Below are 20485 nucleotides of genomic sequence, written 5' to 3' on the forward strand. Positions count from 1 at the left end.
CAGTTCCACTGCCAATGCTAATATCAAGTAAGTTCTGAGTGTTATTACAATAAACCTTTACAGTCATCTCATGTTGAGAAATAATTATATAATTATTGGAAATCAACTATCAAGAGGCATTTGGAAGACATTGGTTATCAAGACAAGCAAATGAGGTTGGTTCCTCAATTTAAGTTTCAAAATGTGAAAAGATGATTTACAAAGGCACAACAAGTTTTAAACAAATTTAAAAAATCAATGCGTATAAAAACACACTTATGCTGCTCCAAAGTTTTATGGCCCAGAAATTGCTGGAATGGGGAAACTCGCTGCAGCTCTGTGAATTGGATTTTTGACTTCTTCCTTTAGGTCATATTTTGTGCCGCAAATTTCTGGGAATGTACATTGACACAAGATTAAAAGGGCATCTGGTGCCTCATGACTATCAGATCCAATGGTCTATCTCCTTAATGAATGTATGTCAAAGATAGAGAAAGAAATAGGACAGAAAATTGGATGCAGTAACAGAAATACAGAGCAAAACTTTCACTGACTTGGCAGGCTAGTACGTCAGAAGTCAGGGGAACCCACCATTTCAACTATCCCCATCCAGTTAGTAATATCATTGATTGATTCCCTGCCTGGCAGCTTGATTGATAGCTGGGCACCCAGTTGGTTGGGGATTAAGTAAGTCTGAAGCAGAGACATATGGTCAACTGGAGGTTGGGTGTGGGGGCATTGGTGGATGTTACTTGGAAGAAGGTGTCAACTGGAATGAGTGGGGGTTGGGGGAGACAATTGGGAGGAGGATCAAGTATGATGGATGTATGTTAATTGGGAACGGGGTTAATCAGAGTTGAGACAGGGCAGTGATTGTGAGGCAGGGTGATGGGAGGGGGTGCGATCAGTGTGGGGGCCTGATGGTGGTGGTATCGAGGCTTGGTGGTGGCTAGGAGATCAGAGGCTTTGGGAAACCAAGCAGTTGTTTGGGGGACCCCCCCCAACCATCAAATTGGATCCTCAGGCTGGTACCTGGATCCAGAAGGTGTATTCACCTCCTGAATCGACCAAGCTCTCACCTTTAGGAAGTTGCCTGGCCAATTTACATTTCAAAAGCAGAATATAAAAAAGCCCACAGTCTCATTATCATATTTAAAACTGCAACCTACCTCCTTGAATTAGGATTAGTTGCTTACACATCCGCTGGCTTCAGTTATAACCAGAATGAGCAGGTTGGGGGCAGGTCTGAATCCAATCCAAACCAAATTGTTTGTGTTCAGTTAAAATTCAGCCCAAAGAAAAGGAAAGATACAGAGTGAATTAAAAGGGAAAGACAGAAAGGAAAAATTAGAAAAAAAAACTTAAATCTAAAAAAAATATTCCTTGTGGGAGATATGTTCCACAGCTACATTGGGCAGAACATTGTGGAGTGGACATGGGTCTCGACTACCAGCTGAAAAGCGAGTGAGAGCCTTAAGTAACTTCTCTTCAGGAAGGAGGAAGGACTGCTGCATCTTGTTTCACTCAGGCACTTGACAGATCAGTGGCAGGCCTTCCTCTGGGTTCAAGGACCCCAGGGGCGGATGTCCCACCTGCTGAGACCTGTCTGCTAATGAGAGGCTGGTAGTTCTATTGAACTGGGGAGGCGGTGGCTGCTACCCATACGACACCCACCCAAGGCCTAGTATTGTCACTGAGTCCCAGGACAGGGTCAGGTGAGGGTGAGAGGGGGAAGTGGGTTGGGTTGGCAGAAAGGGCAGGGAGGTGGCTGTCGGTGGGCACTCCCCCACTCCTGATGCCAGCTCCCTCGATCAGGCACTATCTACAGTTGAACAATGGATGCCCCCAGGGAGCACACAAACACATGTTCACTTGTCATGCTCTCCGCATGGCGAGTACACTACCCACAACTGCGTTAATATCAGAGGTGGCGGGATCAGGCCTTTAATTGGGCATTAATTGTACACTTCTAAGGTGACTTTAATGCAACTGTCCAAATGGTGCAAAAGCAACTTGTCTATTGCCTTGATAGACAATCAGGCTATCATCTGTGCTAATCAATTGGTGGCGGGGTGGAAAGGCCATCCATGGGCTTTCCCGCCATGGACTTAATTGGGGTGGTGGCAGGGTCCCCACCCGCCCACCCAATTAAATACCCCCACCACCGTCACCATACACACCAAGGGGGAGGAGAAAAGATTCCGCGCATTGTCTCGTTTCTGTTTCTTTGAATTTGAGTGGCATGTCAGGACTATAAATCACCTCATTAGCAAGAATTTTTACAATGTGAATTATCAACCCTGAATGACTGCTGCAAGATTAATTTACATTAAGTGGTGCAAATCCAGCAAATTCCAATGGGGAAGCTTATGGTGAGAATGTCCCTTCTTTTCATTTCTTTGTGAGAAAACCAAGGCTCATCATGCAGCAGTTCATGGGGAATGTTTCTTTCACCACAAATTGCTGGGATTTTAATGCATTAAGGATGTTGGGCAGTGCGAGCATGCCATTATTTTTCCAACAATTTCTGCACCAAAATCTTCCAAATTTAGATAAATTGCTGCACAGCTGTGAATTACCTCAAATGTGTTTTTGATGATGTTTTGGGGGCGGGACTGATGGGAAAGAATGTATGATCCAAGTCTGAATGGAGCCAACGTAAATTTGGATTTGGTACAGTTCACTAATGAAAGGAAGAATATTTAGATGTATCTGGTCCTCTTGCCAATGTAATGAATATCATGTCTAACATTACACTTTTATTTCACAAGCATTTCTTTTCAAATATCTAAACTTGCACAGCACTTAATTGTGAATTTGTTTACATGCATTATTGATTATTCATAGATACAATTTAACTGAATGAAAGATTTCTCCAGGAGATGGTGAAAGAACTTTTTAAGTCTTCTCTTAATAGTTAGGATTACAGACATTGGTTGTTGTCACTGTGGCTGTTATATTTATAAGCTGTTTAATGTTTGCAGTAACGCTGTGAAAAAATATAAATTAAAAAGAGCTTTGAGCTAATATTGCCATGATGAAAAGATATTGAAATCTGAGAGAAGTCCAGGTCAATGAATATTTAACCCAGCGTCTGCCTTTGTGGCACTGAAGTCAGAGCGAAAATGATAAACATAAGACTAACTTCTGGCTTTTCCAAATTATTATGGGTGGAATTTTATGATCTGCCACTGGTGGGTTAGCAGTTGGGGGAGCCTGTAAAATTCCACAGGTGGCCTTCCTGCTGCACTCCACCCCTCCCCAACCTCTCCACAATTTTACCGGGGGCCCTCACCCCATTTTGAGACCGTTAGTTGGCCAATTATTGGTCACTTAAGGGCTGCTTCCCTTCTGGCCTCAATTTTGAGGCTGGCAGGAGGAGATGAGGGGCAGGGTGAAACCTAGCTGGTAACCCTGCTTGGACCTTGGGCGGCACCTCCCTCAGGGCCTCCTTTCCATATTAGGTGACCTCTCCCCACCATGATCCCTCCCTCTCTAGTTTCTCCATCAATACCCCCGCTCACACCTTCACCCCCACCAAGCCTCCCCACCTTGAGATCATTCCCCCTGCACCCCCCCCCCCCCCCCCCCCCCCCACGACCCCCCACCCCAGCACTGATCTGTTCCTGGACTTGGAATTGGGGGACAGTTATGATTTGTGACTCAGAGATATGCAGAGATGACACTAGTTTCTATGTCTGAACAGGAATTTTATTTACAATGCTTTTAAAAAGTCTGCTCACTTCTGCTTCCAGTTGCTTCTTGCTTTTTGTTTAATTCTCTTTCTCTGTAACCACATCAAGACTTACTTAACAACACAGAGAACAGTCAACAGATGCACACAATCAAATATTGAAAAGTTAAACAATTGAATGCTACAGGGTCTGGTCATAGTCCCAAGATGGAATCGTCCCAGATTTGCACTAAGTGCAGTAGAGGGCGGGAAAACAGATGTTTTACCCACCAGCCATAATGGTGGATTTTCATCCCATATTGTCCCATTCCCACCTCATTTATTATGCAGCCACAGGGAACATGCTGTCTCGCTGGAGGGTAGCCTCTGATTAGCTCGCAATGCCATTACCTCACCACTTCCTCATACAATGCAACATATTTAAACTGCAGCCACGCGCACACTTCTCAATGCTTGCAGCCCAGGACTGCTCTGGTGAAGACATGGCCCTAAAAGCCAGAAAGGGTGCAGCCCCCCAATTCAGTGATGTATCCCTGGGATGCATCCTGGATGTTGCCTCATCTCCTCTGGAGACTGCTTCCTCAGCCCTCACCATCTTGAGGCCACTTGCACAGATCAACATGTGCCGTCACACACATCCTGGGAGAACCCTCTTTCCGAGTGCAGCCCTCACCATGCAGCCTCTTGCCTGAGGCCACTTCTCCACCTTCTCCAAGCAAGCCCTAGCCCTGTACCCTTTGAAATACCACTCAGCTTTACGGCAGGTCTGGTAGGTAGACGCCTGCCCATGAGCCCTCCTAAAAGTGATGTGGTGCTGTTCGTGATGCCTGGTGCTTACTGCCAAAGCAAGGTAGGCAAAGAAACCTTGTCCCAAGCTAAGTGCAGCTCTCCAGGTGCACATCACTTGTGTACAGTTTTGAAACACGTTGGCGCCAAAATGCCCGGATGATCCAGTGTGGCGGTGAATGATTCCAGCAAGCAAGGCTTATAATTAGATGCTAAAGTATTGAAATTAGGTTCCTGATGTGCGGCAGGGGGAAAGGTGGCCATTGATGGTGGAGTGGATGACCGCAAACTGGTTTCACAACAGCTCCAGTCTTGACTACTGCTACTGCTGGGGCAATATGCGAACAAGGAGCAAGAGTAGGCCATTCGGCCTTTCAAGCCTGCTCTGCCATTTAATAAGATCATGGCTGACCTGATAGTAACCTCAAATCTGCATCCCACCTATCCCCGATAACCTATCACCCCTTGCTTACCAAGAATCTATCCACCCCTGTCTTAAAAATATTCAAAGACTCGGTTTCCATCGTCTTTTAAGGAAGAGAGTTCCAAAGACTCACGACCCTCTGAGAGAACAAATTTCACCTCATCACCATTTTAAATGGATGACCCCTTATTTTTAAACAGTGACCCCTAGTTCTAGATTCTCCCACAAGAGGAAACATCCTCTCTACATCCACCCTGTCAAGACCCCTCAGGATCTTATATGTTTTGATCAAGTTGCCTCTTACTCTTCTAAACTCCAGCGGATACAAGTCTAGCCTGTCCAACCTCTCTTCATAAGACAACCTGCCCATTCCAAGCATTAGTCTGGTAAAACTTCTCTGAACTGCTTCCAATGCATTTACATCCTCCCTTAAGTAAGGCGACTAATACTGTACATCGTACTCCAAATATGGTCTCACTAGTGCTCTATATAACTGAAGCATAACCTCCCAACTTTTGTATTCAATGCCCCTTGCAATAACTGATAACATTCTATTAGCTTTCCTAATTGCTTGCTGTACCTGTGTACTAGCCTTTTGTGATTCATGCACTAAACTCCCAGATCCCTCTGCATTTCAGAGCTCTGCAATCTCTCACCATTTAGATAATATACTTCTCTTTTATTCCTCCTGCCAAAATTGAAAATTTCACATTTTCCTATATTAAACTCTATTTGCTGGACCTTTGCTCACTCACTTAGCTTATCTATATAGTTTTCTAGCCTCTTTTTGTCCTCTTTACAGCTTACTTTCTACCTATCTTTGTGTCATCAGCATGTTTGGCAACCATCCCATCTATCCCTTCATCCAAGTCATTTATATAAATTATAAACAATTGAGATCCCAGCACTGATCCCTGTGGTACACATAGAAACTAGGAGCAGGAGTAGACCATTCGTCCCTTTGAGCCTGCTCCGCCATTCAATAAATCATGGCTGATCCTCTATCTCAACACCATATTCCCGATTTCTTTCCATACCCCTTGATGCCCCTAATATCCAAAACATTATCAATTTCTTTCGTGAATATACTCGGTGACCTGGCCTCCACAGCTTTCTGTGGTAGAGGCTCTCACAAGTTGACCACCCTCTGAGTGAAGAAATATTCCCTCATCTCAGTCCTAAATGGCCTGCCCCGTATTCTGAGACTGAGGCTGGTTCTAGATTCTCCAACCAGGGGAAACATCCTCCCTGCATCTAGTCTGTCTAGCACTGTTAGAATGTTATACTTTTCAATCAGATCCCCTCTCATTCTTCTAAACTCTAATGAATACAGGCCCAGCTGAATCAATGTCACCTCATACGACAGTCCTGCCATCCCTGGTATCAGCCTAGTGAACCTTCTCTGTACTCTCTCTATGGCAAATATATCCTTTCTTAGGTAAGGAGACCAAAACTGCACACAAAAACAGGTGTGGTTTCACCAAGGCCTTGCATAACTGCAGTAAGACATCCCTATTTCTGAACTCAAATCCTCTTGCAATGAAGGCCAATATACCATTTGCCTTCCTAATTGCTTGCTGCATCTGCCTGTTTACTTTCATTGACTGGTGTACAGGAACACTCAGATCCCTTTGTACATCTACATTTCCCAATATATCACCATTTAAATAATATTTTACCTTTCTCTTTTTCACACTGAAGCGTATAACTTCACATTTATCCACATTATACTGCATCTGCCATGTGTTTGCCCACAAACACAACTTGTCTAAATTGCCCTAAAGCCTCCTTGCGTCCTCCTCACGACTCACAACCCCGTCCAGTTTTGTGTTGTCAGCAAATTTGGAAATATTGCATTTGGTTTCCTCATCCAAGTCATTTATATGTATCGTGAGTAGTTGGGGCGCAAACACTGATCCTTGCGGTACACACTAGTCACCGCCTGCCACCTGGAAAAAGACCCATTTATTCCAATTCTCAATCCATGCCAGTATATTACCCCTGATTCCATGTTCTTTAATTTTGCCCACAAGGCTCTTATGTGGGACCTCATCAAAAGCCTTCTTGAAATCCAAATACACCACATCCACTTGTTCTCTCTTATCTATTCTACCGGTTACATCCTCAAAAAAACTCCAGTAGATTAGTTAAGCATGATTTCCCTTTCATAAACTGATGCTGACGTGTCTCATCCCGTTAATGCTTTCCAAGTGTTCTGTTACCACATCTTTTGTAATAGATTTGAGCATTTTCCCTACTACTGATGTTAGGCTAACTGGTCTGTAATTCTCTGTTTTTTCTCTCCCTCTTTTTTTAAATAGTGTGGTTACATTTGCCACCTGCCAATCTGTAGGAACTGCTCCAGAGTCTATAGAATTTTAGAAGATGACCACCAATGCATCCAATATTTCCAGGGCCACTTCCTTTAGTATTCTGGGCTGTAGATTATCAGGCCCTGGGAATTTTTCAGCCTTTTACCCCATTAATTTCTCTAGCACCATTTTTTTACTAATACTGATTTTCTTCAATTCTTCCCTCTCACTAGACCCTTGGTTTTCTAACATTTCTTGGAAATTATTTTTGTCCTCTTTTGTGAAGACAGAACCAAAATATGTGTTCTTCTGCCATTTCTTTGTTCCCTATTATAATGTTCCCCATTTCTGACTGTAAGGGACTGATAGGTAGAATTCTCTAGTCGGCAAGTGGGATTTTGCCAATTGGGTTCGTGCCCGCCCCCGCACAACACCCCCGATGGGGGTGAAAATTCAGCCCTATGTTTGCCTTGGCTAATCTTTTTCTCTTCACATATTTATAGAAGCTTTTACAGTCAGTTTTTATGTTCCCTGCAAGTTTACTCTCATATTCCATTTTCCCCATCTTGATCAATCTTTTTGTTCACTTTTGCTGAATTCTAAATTGCTCCCAGTCCTTTGGCTTGCTGCTTTTCCTGGCAATTTTACATGTTTCCTCTTTGGATTTTATACTATCCCTAATTTATTTTGTAATCCATGGTTGAGGGACCTTTCTTGTTTTATTTTTGCGCCAGACAGGAATGAATAATTGTTGTAATTCATGCATGCATTCGTTCCTTAAGTATTAGCCATTGCCTATCCACCATCAACCCTTTAAGTAAGGTTCCCCAATCCATCATTGGCAACCCGTGCCTCATACACTCATAGTTCCCTTTATTTAGATTCAGGACCCTACTTTCGGATTCTACTTCTTCACTCTCCACCTTAATGGGTAATTCTATCATTTTATGGTCGCTCTTCCCCAACGGGAACAACAAGATTGTTAATTAACCCTTTCTCATTGCACAATACCCAGTCTAGGATAGCCTGCTCTCTAGTTGGTTCCTCAACATATTGGTCTAAAAAAACCATCATGTATACACTCCAGGAAATCCGCCCCCCCCCCCCCCCCCCCCCAGTATTATTGCTAGTTTGGTTTGTCCAATCTATATGTAGATTAAAGTCGCCCATGATTACAGTCGTACCCTTATCGCATGCATTTCTAATTTCCTGTTTAATGCCTTCTCTTACATCTCTGTTACTGTTTGGGGGCCTATAGACAACCCCCACCAACATTTTCTGCCCCTTGTGTTTTTTATCTCCACCTAAACAGATTCCACATCATGATTTTCTGAGCCAATATCCTTCCTCACTATTGCATTGATTTCCTCCTTTACTAACAATGCTACCCCACCTCCTTTCCCTATTTGTTTGTCCTTTCTAAATATTGAACACCCCTGGATGTTCAGTTTCCATCCTTGGTCACCCTGCAGCCGTGTCTCCGTAATTGCAACTATATCATAACCGTTTATAGATATTTGTGCTGTTAATTCATCTGCCTTATAGCGAATGCTCTGTGCATTAAGATACAATACCTTTAGATTTGTCTTTTTAACTTTCTTGGTCATCTTAGCTTTATTTTGCACTATGACCCCATTTGTTTTCTTGTTTTTCTCTGCCATCCACTCTTGCTTCTTACGTTTCTGTCTTTCGTTTCTATCCTTGTTTCCCCCTCCTCTGTCTCCCTGCTAAGGTTCTCATTCCCCTGCCATTCTAGTTTAAACCCCTCCCCAACAGCAGTAACAAACAACCTCCCTAGGACTTTGGTCCTGGTCCTGCCCAGATGCAACCCGCCCTGTTTGTACTGGTCCCACCTTCCCCAGAACCGGTTCCAATGTCCCAGGAATCTGAACCCCTTCCATTTCTTCAGCCACATATTCATCCGATATATCCTGTTATTTCTATTCTTGCTAGCACGTGGCACTGGTAGTAGTCCTGAGGTTACTACCTTTGAGGTCCTACTTTTTAATTTACGCCCTAACTCCCTATATTCAGCTTGTAGGACATCATCCCTTTTTTGACCTATGTCATTGGTACCAATATGTACCATGACCACTGGCTGTTCAGCCTCCCCCGTCAGAATGCCCTGCAGCCTTTCCAAGACATCCTTGACCCTGGCACCTGGGAAGCAACATACCACCCTGGAGTGTCCTTTGCGGCTGCAGAAACGCCTGTCTGCTCCCCTTACTGTTGAATCCCCTATCACTATAGCCCTAACACTCTTCCTGCCCTCTTGTGCAGCAGAGCTGCCCGTGGTGCCATGGACTTGGCTCCTGCTGCTTTCCTCTGAGAAGTCGTCTCCCCCAACAGTATCCAAAACAGTATATCTGTTAGAGAGGGGGACGGCTGCAGGGGACTACTGCACTACCTGCCTTCCTCTACTCTGCCTGGTGGTCACCCATCCCCTTTCTACCTGTTCAGTCTTTACCTGTGGTGTGACCACCTCACTGAATGTGTTGTCCACTACAGTCTCAGCATTGCGAATGCTCCATAGTGAATCCACCTGCAGCTCCAGCTCTGAAATGCGGTTAGCCAGTAGCTGCAGCTGGGCACACTTCCTGCATACATGGTCGGCAGGGACACTGGAAGTGTCCATGACTTCCTACATAGTGCAGGAGGAGCTTATCATGGGTGTGAGCTCTGCTACCATGTCTTCTCTTTAGATTAAGCTCATTAGTTACTCCCTTTAAAGAATACTAACAATGCTAGGGGCCTTAACCCACTCCAAACACTCCCACCACAGTCCAAAGTCCTCACCTTATTTTGTTTAAGCTAATTGACTGCAGCAGTTTAATTAGTAGAAAAAGTAGAAGTAGAAGTAATCCTCACCTGACCTTACATACCAATCAGCTGCCTCCCCTGCGTCTCATCAATTTTTGAATCATGACATCACTTCGAACTCCACCGCTTGTAGGTCCTGAGGGTTCACCTCTCCTCTCCGGCCTCGGCCTCTGTTTCTCCTACCCTTTTATGCCATCCTCACTGGCCTCTGCTCTCCGGTCTCGGCCTCTGTTTCCGCGCCCTTTTATGCCGCTCTCACTGGCCTCTCCTCTCCAGTTTCAGCCTCTGTTTTTTGCACCCTTTTATGCCGCTCTTGCTGGCCTCCCCTCTCCGGTTTATAACTCACCTTCTTCCAACCCTAATAGCAACTTTTAGTTAATTGCTAAATTAAAGAAAGATGAGGCTTTAGATATAATTTAACCCTTAAACTCTCTCAGTCACCAATCTCCAACTGAAGCTCTCTACTGCAGCCAAACACAGCTCCCCAGTGCAGACCACTTGTTACCTCTTGTTAACCTGAAAAAAACTCATTTACATCTACTCTCTGCTTCCTGTTAGCCTGCCAATCTTCTATCCATGCCAATATGTTACTGCCTATACCATGAGCTTTTATTTTCCGCATAACCTTTGATGTGGCACTTTATCAAATGCCTTCTGGAAATCTAAGTATATTACATCCACCGATTCCCCTTTATCCACAGCACATGTTACTTCCTCAAAGAACTCCAATAAGTGTGTTAAACATGATTTCCCTTTTACAAAACCATGTTGACTCTGCCTGATTACCTTGAACTTATCCAAGTAATCTGCTGTAGCGTCTTTAATAATAGCTTCTAACATTTTCCCTAGGACAGATGTTAAACTAACTGGCCTGTAGTTTCCTGCTTTCTGTCTCCCACTCTTTTTGAATACTGGAGTTACATTTGCTATCTTCCAATCTAATGGGACCTTCCCCGAATCTAGGGAGTTTTGGAAAATTAAAACCAATGCATCAGCTATCTCACTAGCCACTTCTTTTAAGACCCAGGCTGAAGTCCATCAGGACCCGGGGACTTGTCAGCCTGCACCTCCAACAAGTTACTCAGTAACTTCTCTGGTGATTATAATTTTCCTGAGTTCCTCTCTCCCATTTCTTGATTTATAGCTGCTTCTGGGATTTTACTTGTATCCTCTATAGTAAAGACTGATGCAAAATACCTGTTCAATTCATCTGCCGTTTCCTCGTTTTCCATTATCAATTCTACAGACTCACTTTCTACAGGACCAACAATCACTTTGTTAACTCATCTTTTTAAAATATTTATTGAAACTCTTACTATCTGTTTCTATATTTCTGGGTAGCTTTCTCTCTTACTCTAATTTTTCCCTCCTTGTTAATCTTTTCGTCATCCTTTGCTGTTCCTTATATTCTGTCCAATCTTCTGAACTACCGTCTATTTTTTCACAATTATATGTTTTTCTTTAAGTTTATCTTTAACCTTTCTAGTTAACCACATATGGTGTGTCTGCCCCTTAGACTTTTCCTTACTCGTTAGAATGTATCTATTCTGTGTATTCAGAATAAATGTTTCCCGCTGCATCTCTATTGATCTATCCCTTAATCTAATTTGCCAATTCACTTTAACCAGCTCCGCTTTCAAGCCCTCATAATTGCCCTTATTTAAGTCTAAAAACATAGGTGAAATTTTCTGTGCCCACTAGCATCGGATGTGTTTGGTGGTGTGAGCAGACAATATGGCGAGAAGGCCAAAAATTGGTTTCACAACGTTGTGAAACAAGTTTGCAATTGTCCGCTCAGCCCATCAATGCCGGGCAGTGCTTCCTGTCATCACACGTTGGGAACTTCATGGTAATACATCTGCACATTATTATAAGGCCGGCCCGCCTGAATCATCCTCCATGCTTGATCATCCGCCCACATCGGCGGGAAAACAAACCAGTGCAGAACACGTCTTAACAAGTGTGATGTGCGGAAATTGGAGCCTTGCTCACATCGTGGACATCCAAGGAGCAGAGGATGCTGGAGCTCGACAGCAATAGCACACTGGAGGAACGCCCATGGCATGCTAGTGGATTTTCATGAACATGACTCTGCCATGAAGCAGCTCACTGCAGGTGGAAAATCACCATTTAGGTCTGCTCACAACGGATGATGGTCGTGGGAGTGGAGAAGATGGTCCAGTTGTGTTTGAATGTGTGGGAGATGAAGGTCGACTGCGACTGGGAGAGGAAGAGGTGTCGGTGGGTGATGAGGTTGGAAAGGGGGACCGAAGGTATTGGGGGTTGAAGTTGGGAGGGAGCAAATGTGTGGACAGTACAAAGGTGTCTCAGGGGGGTAGTTTGGGAGGGGGAGGTACTATGGGTGGAGGAAGGGGGGAGGGGGTAATGGGGAGAAGATAGCAACTGGGGAGGTAGGTGTAAGGGTGGCACAAGGTGTAAGGGAAGGAGTTTGGAGAGGGGAAGGATTGAGGAGAGGGGAAGGAGTCTAGGGGAGGCAGGAGTCTGTGGGGAGGAAGGAGTGCAGAGAGGGGAAGGATTAAGGATGGAGGAAGAAGTAAGGGTTTCTGAAGGAGTCAGGAAAGAGGAAGGACTATGCAGGTGGGAGTCTGATGGGGAGGGAGTCCTGGGGGTGGGGGGAAAGGATTAAGGTGGGGGGAAGGAGTTCCAATGGGGAAAAGAGTTCCTGGGGGTAAGGAGTTCCAAGGGGGGAAGGAGTCTAGAGGGGGGATGTCCAGGTGAACTTGCAAGGGAGGGCTCTGATGAGTCCATGATTGCCTCCTGGGGAGGGAACTGAGGTGGGTGTGGTGCGAGGGAAAGGTGAGAATGACCGAGGGCATAGTGGGGTGCAGGGTGGGAGGGTGAGAGTTCGACATTGTCGGTAGATGGGACAGTGAGGGTGGTTGGTGGGGACTCGGATGCAGACACGGAACCAGAGGGTGGGAAGGAGGAGGTTGGGGAGGTTAAATTGGATGGGGTGGGATTTACAGGAGGGAAGGGAATGTGCACGTTCACCTGGACATCCCCGAAGGAAAGGGTTGTGGCTGGTAGGTCATAGAGGGGAGGTGGAAGGTGATGCCAGGGGGCGGTCGGCAGTGATGGCGGAAAGGAAATGGGTGACTGGGGGAGGGGAAAGGACAGGGAGTGAAAGAAATACTGTATTATTTCCATGCTGGCTAAATCAAAAGTGAATCGAGAGTCGTGGTGGGTAAGTTCAGGTGCTGCATGGGAGTGCAATCAGTGGATGGGCAGAGATGCAGGTCAGCTCAGATAGGCAACTGAAAGCAAAGCCCAGTAGGAAGCATTGAAAATGCTCAGGACATTGAGGTGAGCGTTATGGGAAGGATCCGCGTGTATGTGAGTGTGCTTGAGCGAGACTCCAAAAGGCCCTGCCACACACACACACTTCTCCCTCCAGAATCACTTGTGGGCCAGATGTGTGCATCTGAACTGCTCGTGGAGGGTGAGGGGAAATGCAGTGGGAGGATTTGTGAAGCCTGTTGATAAAGTTGAAAGACACCATTACAGATTATTCAGTGAAAGTGCATATGTTTCCAGATTGTAACATGACAAAATATGTTGACCCGTGCAACCAACTATGATCGGAATTTCTTAGCTTTTCAACACCTTAGATTTCTAGTTGCTGCCCTGACATCCGCAGCAGGGGTGGAGACAGCCTGTGCAATGGTGGGTCCAGTTGCCTCTAATTCCTTGGGTGTGGGTCCTCTGGAGAGCCAAGGCCTTGGGGGCCCGGCTTGCTTTGGCTGTCTTCCTGTGGGCCAGCTGCTCCCTCTGTGGTGACAGAGGAAGAGGATGAGGGGCTCACAGGCAAAAGGGACTTGGAGGGAGATGACAGCCTCTGAGATTCCTGAGTGGATGATCCAGGGGTATCCAGCTGCCGTTCCTCCTCCTTTTGCGTGCACGGGGCCCCGGCCTGACTCCTCGAGGAGTAGGAGCACCTGAGGGATGTTGAGGTGCCTCGTTTCCCTCTCACATCGCCACTGCAGGAACTCACCCATTGCTCGCGCAATGGAGTGCAGGTTTGCACACATCTCTGTGTTCTGCTGGACCAGGGTCTCCATATCATCCACCATCCTCCCCATGGAGATCTCCATACGTGTACATGTGGGCACCACTTCACCAGAGAGTGGGCGGATGCACTCCTCCAACTTGCATGCCACTCTGTTGAGGGCTTCCTACAGCTCTGTGTGCTGTTCCTCTGCCATCTGCTGACTCTCCAGGATGAGTTGGAAGTTCAAATCCAGAGGCTCATCATCTGACGGACCTCACAGATGCCTTTTTCCTAGCAGTCCTCCAAGTGCAAGAGAGCTCAGCTGAACCTGCTTCCTCCTGCTGCGGACACATGTCTGTGTGGTGACCACCAGATTGTGAACCCGAGCCTGCTCTTGATCTAGGTCCTACCAAGGTGTGTGTCTCTGCTCTGGTGGAGGGTGTGGGTAAGCACTGTGATGGGTCTTCCTGGCTGCTTATGTCCAGCTCTTCAATGAAGTCCTCTTGGCTAGACGTGAGGACCTAGATGAAGCTGAGGAACTGGTTGTCTGAGGGTGTCGGTCGCTTGACAGAGCTCCCTGTGAACCATAATAATTAGTGCATGGCAACAGAGTCAAAAGCAGGAGAGAGAGCACACACAGTTCCGTTCAGAGATGGATGCTGAGCTGCAGGATCCTTACGAGAGTGTTCACCATCAACCTCACCGTCATTGTAGGCGCAGTCCAGATCCTTACCTTTCAGCGTGTTGGCATGCTTCTGAAAGTGACTGCGGGGCCTAATGTGGGCCACTCCACCCCCAGTATTGGACCTCTCCCTACCGATGGGAGGACATCAATAGGGACACATGGCACTGCGTGGAATATTTGTGTGGTGAGCAAAGACAGGGACGGGATGAGGCTACGAGCTCCAGAAGTATGAGCCTGAGGAAGATGTGAGGGTGTGTCTGAGAGTCAGTGGTATTGTCCCTTAAAGTGTGAGATCCTTGTTGATGTGTGATGGGTTTGTGAGTGTGAGTTGAAAATGATGAGAAGATTGACTTATCTTGGTGGAACGGATGCGATCAATTATCCTATTATGGCACTGGGTGGCTGTCCTCTTTTGTAGGACGTTGGCGCTGACCACTGCTGCCATCCCCTCCCATGCTGGATTAGTGATGCTGCTGCCCATCCTGCAGCCAGAGCTGGGGTAGGGGGCATCACTGGGTAGGCGGGCCTCCACTGCGTCAAAAAGGTGCCTGAAAGACACATCATTAAACCTGGGGGCTGCAGTCTTTTTGCCTTTAAGGGGCCATGTCTTCTTTGCAGCAATTATGGGCTGGAAGCACTGAGAGCTGCGTGCGCAGCTGGACTTTCAGTGTGGCGCCCGCGTGATGAGGCAGCGAGGTGATGGTGTGGCAGGCGAATGAGAGCCCACCCACCATCGAAATGGCGTGTTTCCCAGGAATGCATAGTTAATACAGTGAGATTGGGACAATACTGTGTGACAAGCCGCCATTGTGGCTGGTGAGTAAAACGTCATTTTTCCCGCCCACTACCGCACTTAGTGCAAACCTGGGACAATTCTGCTCATAGTCTTGGGTCCACTCCTCTCTCCCTCAAACTAAATGTAAAATTCAATCATATTATGGTCGCTGCTGCCTTGGGGTGCCTTTACTATGAGATCATTAATTAATCCTATCTCATTGCACAATACCAGCTCTAATATAGCCTGCTCTCTAGTTGGTTCCAGAACATGTTGTTCTAAGAAACTATCCTGGAAACATTCTATGAACTCCTCTTCTCAGCTACCTTTGCCCATCTGACTTTTCCAGTCTACATGTTAATTAAAATCTCCCATTTACTTCCATCCACTGTTTTATCTCCACCTTTTAGCCTATTTCGATCCCTTCCCCCCATCCCACACCCACTAGGGCCATCTGTCACTTGCTCATCCTGATTTCTACCCTTAATGTCACTATTAACACATCCTTTAGCTAATATCACCACCGTCAGCACCCCTTTGACCTTTTGTTTATGACATCTTTGACAATCTCTCCTTTGCCTCCACCTATCACTGGCTGTCTATCCAGATTCACCTGTCCAACCCCCCTTTACCAGCTTATATTTCACCACATTTCTATTTCTCTTTAGTTCTGATGAAGAGTCATATGGACTCGAAACATTAACTCTGTCTTCCTCTCCACAGATGCTGTCAGACCTGCTGAGTTTTTCCAGCAATTTTTTTTCAGATTTCCAGCATCTGCAGTATTTTGCTTTTATATTAAAATCTCCCATGATCATTGCCATGCCTTTCTGACAAGTTCCCATTATTTCTTCCTTTATGCTTCACCCTACCATGTGGTTACTGTTTGGGGGCCTGTTCAGGACTCCCGCAAGTGACTTCTTGCCTTTACTTCTCATCTCTGCCCAAACCATTTCCACATCTTGGTTTCCTGAACTCAGGTCATCCCTCTCTGTTTTGCTAATACCATCATTAACTAACAGAGCCAGCCCTCCACCTTCTCCTCACCCCCTGTCCTTCCTAAATGTCCTATACCCTTTGATACTCAGGTCCCAATCCATGTCCTCCTGCAGCCGGGTCTCTGTAATGGCTCTCAAATCGTAATTATTGACTTCTATTGTGCTGTCAGTCATCTGTTTCGTTTTGAATGCTTTCAGATATAGAGCCTTTAGTTTTATCCTTTATTTGTTTTAATAACCTTCCATCTCATCTGTTGATTTACTGTTAGATTTGTACATTCTACCACTTCCTGTCATGGTCTGTTTACATTTCCCATAGTAATACCTTTCTGTTATGCCTTGTCTCTACTCTTTGATTTACCACATCTTCCCAAATTTGATCCCTTGTCCCCACTACTTAGTTTAAAACCCTCTCTACTTCTCTAGTTATACAGCTCGCAAGTACACCAGTCCCAGCATGGTTCAGGTGTAGACTGTCCCAATGGTACAGATCCCACTTTCCTCAGTACTGGTGCCAGTGCCCCATGAACTGGAACCTACTTCTCCCACATCATCTCTGAGCCATACATTCATCTCCCTAATCTGATTTGTCCTATGCCAATTTGCACGTGGCTCAGGTAATAATCCACTGGGTCCTCCCTCTCCCACTACAAGGTCCAGAGCTATTGGCTGGCAGCTTTTTGAGGTGGGACTTCTGCCTGAGGGCTTAAGTGTTAAATGGCTCTTGGGCTGCCGTGATCAGCAGGTTGCGTACCCTGCTGACTCTTCAGGTGGCGTGATGGAAAACCCCTGCCTCTGAAAAATCCTGTTGTGAGCAATATATGTCATACCATTGTTTCCGATATCTGCATTTCATTTACTTTATTTCCTGAATAAATTAACCCAAATTACCTATCAAAGCAACATTTTGAAGTTAAAACATTTAACTAAAAGAAACAAGACATTTAATTGTAAAGTAAAAAGACTCAAGCTATAAAGTTTATGAACTTTCATCATTCATATCAAAATTTCTGTACATCCATGCTTTATTATTTTATCAATTTGGAATTATTGAATATATTTAAAGAGACTTCACTTCAAGCGATTATCTTCCTTTACTCAGGTTTAAAGGCCTGAGGCATTGAATAGCCTTCTCTAGGTTTGTTATTCCTATGCAGTGAGAACTCAAGCTAAAAACAGGAACTGGATAAGAGATTGATTGAAGGAAAGGAAACAGGAGGTACTTTCTTCAGGGAATGATATTGAGCACTTGGGCAAAGGACAGCTCTGTATGGCGTGCACCAGAGATTGATTGTGAGCTCCCTACTGTTTCTAATTTACATTAATGATGGATTCAGAAACTCTAGACAAATTGATTAAATTTGCAGATGATGCTAGCTGATAGTGGAGGGTGGGAGTGCAGTCAACTCTAATGAGGAACTATATAAGATCTTTAGATGGCTGGAACTGTGCCAAATGCAATTTAGCACAGATAATTGTAAGGAATTGTGCATTTGAATAGAAAATTAGTGACATAAGTATGATTGGTATGAAATAGCTTAACAGTGAAGTTGGAAGAAGTGTTAGCAGACTTAATGTATGCAGTTACTATGAAGCAACAGTCAACAAAATGAATATATTTGATATGAACTGTATTGGTAAAGAGTAGAGTATAAAGTAAATTAAGCAATTTAACTAATAAAATCTGTTGTAAGTTTTAAGTGATCTACCTGTAACTCATGCTCCAGTTGACAGAAACCTGATGTCAGGAGCACCACCTCACTGAGTTTACCTTAGGTCAAAGTTACATGCTAAAACAATCCAAAGTTCTGTTTAGAACAGAATGCAAGCCTTGATATAAATACAAGAATTGACCAGAAAGCATGAAATACAATTTTCTGTTATAGTCTTCACCACAATGGTGAAGCAAACATACCACCACATTGAGAGCAATATTGTACACAACAGAACCGCCACAGTGTAATTTACACATTTCGTTTATTAGCTGGAAAACTCCTGCATTAGGTTATAATGTCCTTGTTCAAGAGTGAATTTCAAAATAACTTAAGCAAAACAACATTAAATTATGTCCTGGGTAGAATCTCTGATCCATGGCAGCTGATGGAATTTGATTTCAATTTATAAATCTGGAATGTAAAGCTAGTCTCAGTAATAGTAACCATTAAACTATCATCAATTGTCATAAAAACTCATCTGGTTCACTAATGTCCTTTAGGGAAGGAAAACTGCCATCCTCACCTGGTCTGGCCTACATGCGATTCTAGATCCATAGCAATGTGCTTGACTCTTAACTGCTCTTTCAAATAGCAAGCCACTCAGTTCAAGGGCAATTAAGGGATGGGCAACAAATGCTGACTTTACCAGCAACACCCACATCCCATGAAAGAATAGATTTAAAAAAAAAGACTCCTGCCAAATTCAGTGAGCTATGGCAGAAATTCCATAGATATGGCACGAATGGCCATTTATACAATTTCTCCAACATTTCCACTGAAGTTGTAGATACTGGTAGAAATTCCAGGCGCTTGATTTCAAAATGAAGATATCTTAGTCATCCAAAATGTCTTCACCTTCATTTAATTGAACAGTTGGGAATGAACTGTTGATGGAATCTTTACCCACCCATAAATCATGGAAAGTGCAGTTAATTTAGATCGATGCATGGAGGCTGTCCATTGGATTTCTTCATTGTCTGTGCAGTTAATTTAGATCGATGCATGGAGGCTATCCATTGGATTTCTTCATTGTCTGTGGTGTTAAAATGCAGTAAATACTATACCACAAATTATCACATTTATAACCCCCTAAAACTGTCTTGGAGGTAGATTAAGTTATCTATTTTGTTCACATTTTTATTAGCTGCACGTTATGATGGCATTTTTACTTAAGTGGGATGCAATTGTAGGAATACCATAACATTTTATTGGGTTTTGTGTCTTTGAAACATGAATGCCTTTGTCACAGGTATGACCATATGTAAAACACATTGCAGGAGAGAGTATTAGTAGACATATATACATAGTAAGAATAGCAGATGATATGCTGCATATTAGTTACATCACGGATTTGAAACATGGCTCTTGTAATCAAAAAATCATTATAAGTTGAAGATATTACAAATCTTATTTTTAATCCATAAGCTGTACTGTGCTTGAATGCACAGCATGTGTTACTAGCCAATATTTTCTGTAATGTAATTTCACTTATAAATCATCTATTAAAACATAAACGTGATGGTTTTATTATCTAACCAGCTCATTTGGGGGAGGATGTTGTGAACGATAAGCAGGAGAGAATGTTATGCATCTCATTCAATCATAGAGAATACTTGCATTTGTACAGCATCTTATTACATTGTGGGGACATCTGAAAGTGTATTACACAAAGAATTATCTAGTAATTGATATCTATGGTAATTATTGTACTGGCAAATTATCTTGCTGAAAATTATTTATAAATGTCATTCCAGGATTTCTGTAAGTAAATTTGTAAAGTCTTCTTGATTTTATTTTTTTTAGATTTTTCCTGAACAATGAAAAATGAAATTAGCACTGAAGGTAATAATATGTATACATCATGAGGATAAAGTCACACTAAAAAGTGCATGCATTAAATCAGTAAATTCCCTTGCTAGAAGCTGACCAAATATATACATTGTGTGGGCAGATGAAACATCTTTTTCTTTAAGACAGTCTTAAGATCTGGACCAGTGTGTTCATAAAAAAAGGAGAAAAATCACTTTCATCAGCTCCTGGTCACAAAACTTCCCACACCAGACCACGAATCTTCATTTCTCAAGTGTCTCCAAAGTTCTTGCTCACCTATATTAGCTCATGGTCCACCAGTACCATAATTTTTAAATTCATATCCTACTGTTGAAATCTTTCCATGGGCTCTCTCCACTCTATCTTTGAGGCATCTAAGGCCTCTGCACTCCTCCACCTCTTACCTCTTGCGCATCCTTTACTTCTCTCTTTACCTTCAGACCTCTTTCTCTCTCCTC

General features: G+C 44.1%; 1 protein-coding gene across 1 annotated transcript in view; it reads left to right on the forward strand.

The window, feature by feature from the left end:
• The window catches only part of nrxn1a (neurexin 1a), a 2049839-nt gene that overhangs the window by 1861809 nt on the left and 167545 nt on the right, over positions 1 to 20485 (forward strand). The window lies entirely within an intron of this gene.

Source organism: Carcharodon carcharias, chromosome 2 (genome assembly GCF_017639515.1).
Source record: "Carcharodon carcharias isolate sCarCar2 chromosome 2, sCarCar2.pri, whole genome shotgun sequence".
Taxonomy (NCBI): domain Eukaryota; kingdom Metazoa; phylum Chordata; class Chondrichthyes; order Lamniformes; family Lamnidae; genus Carcharodon; species Carcharodon carcharias.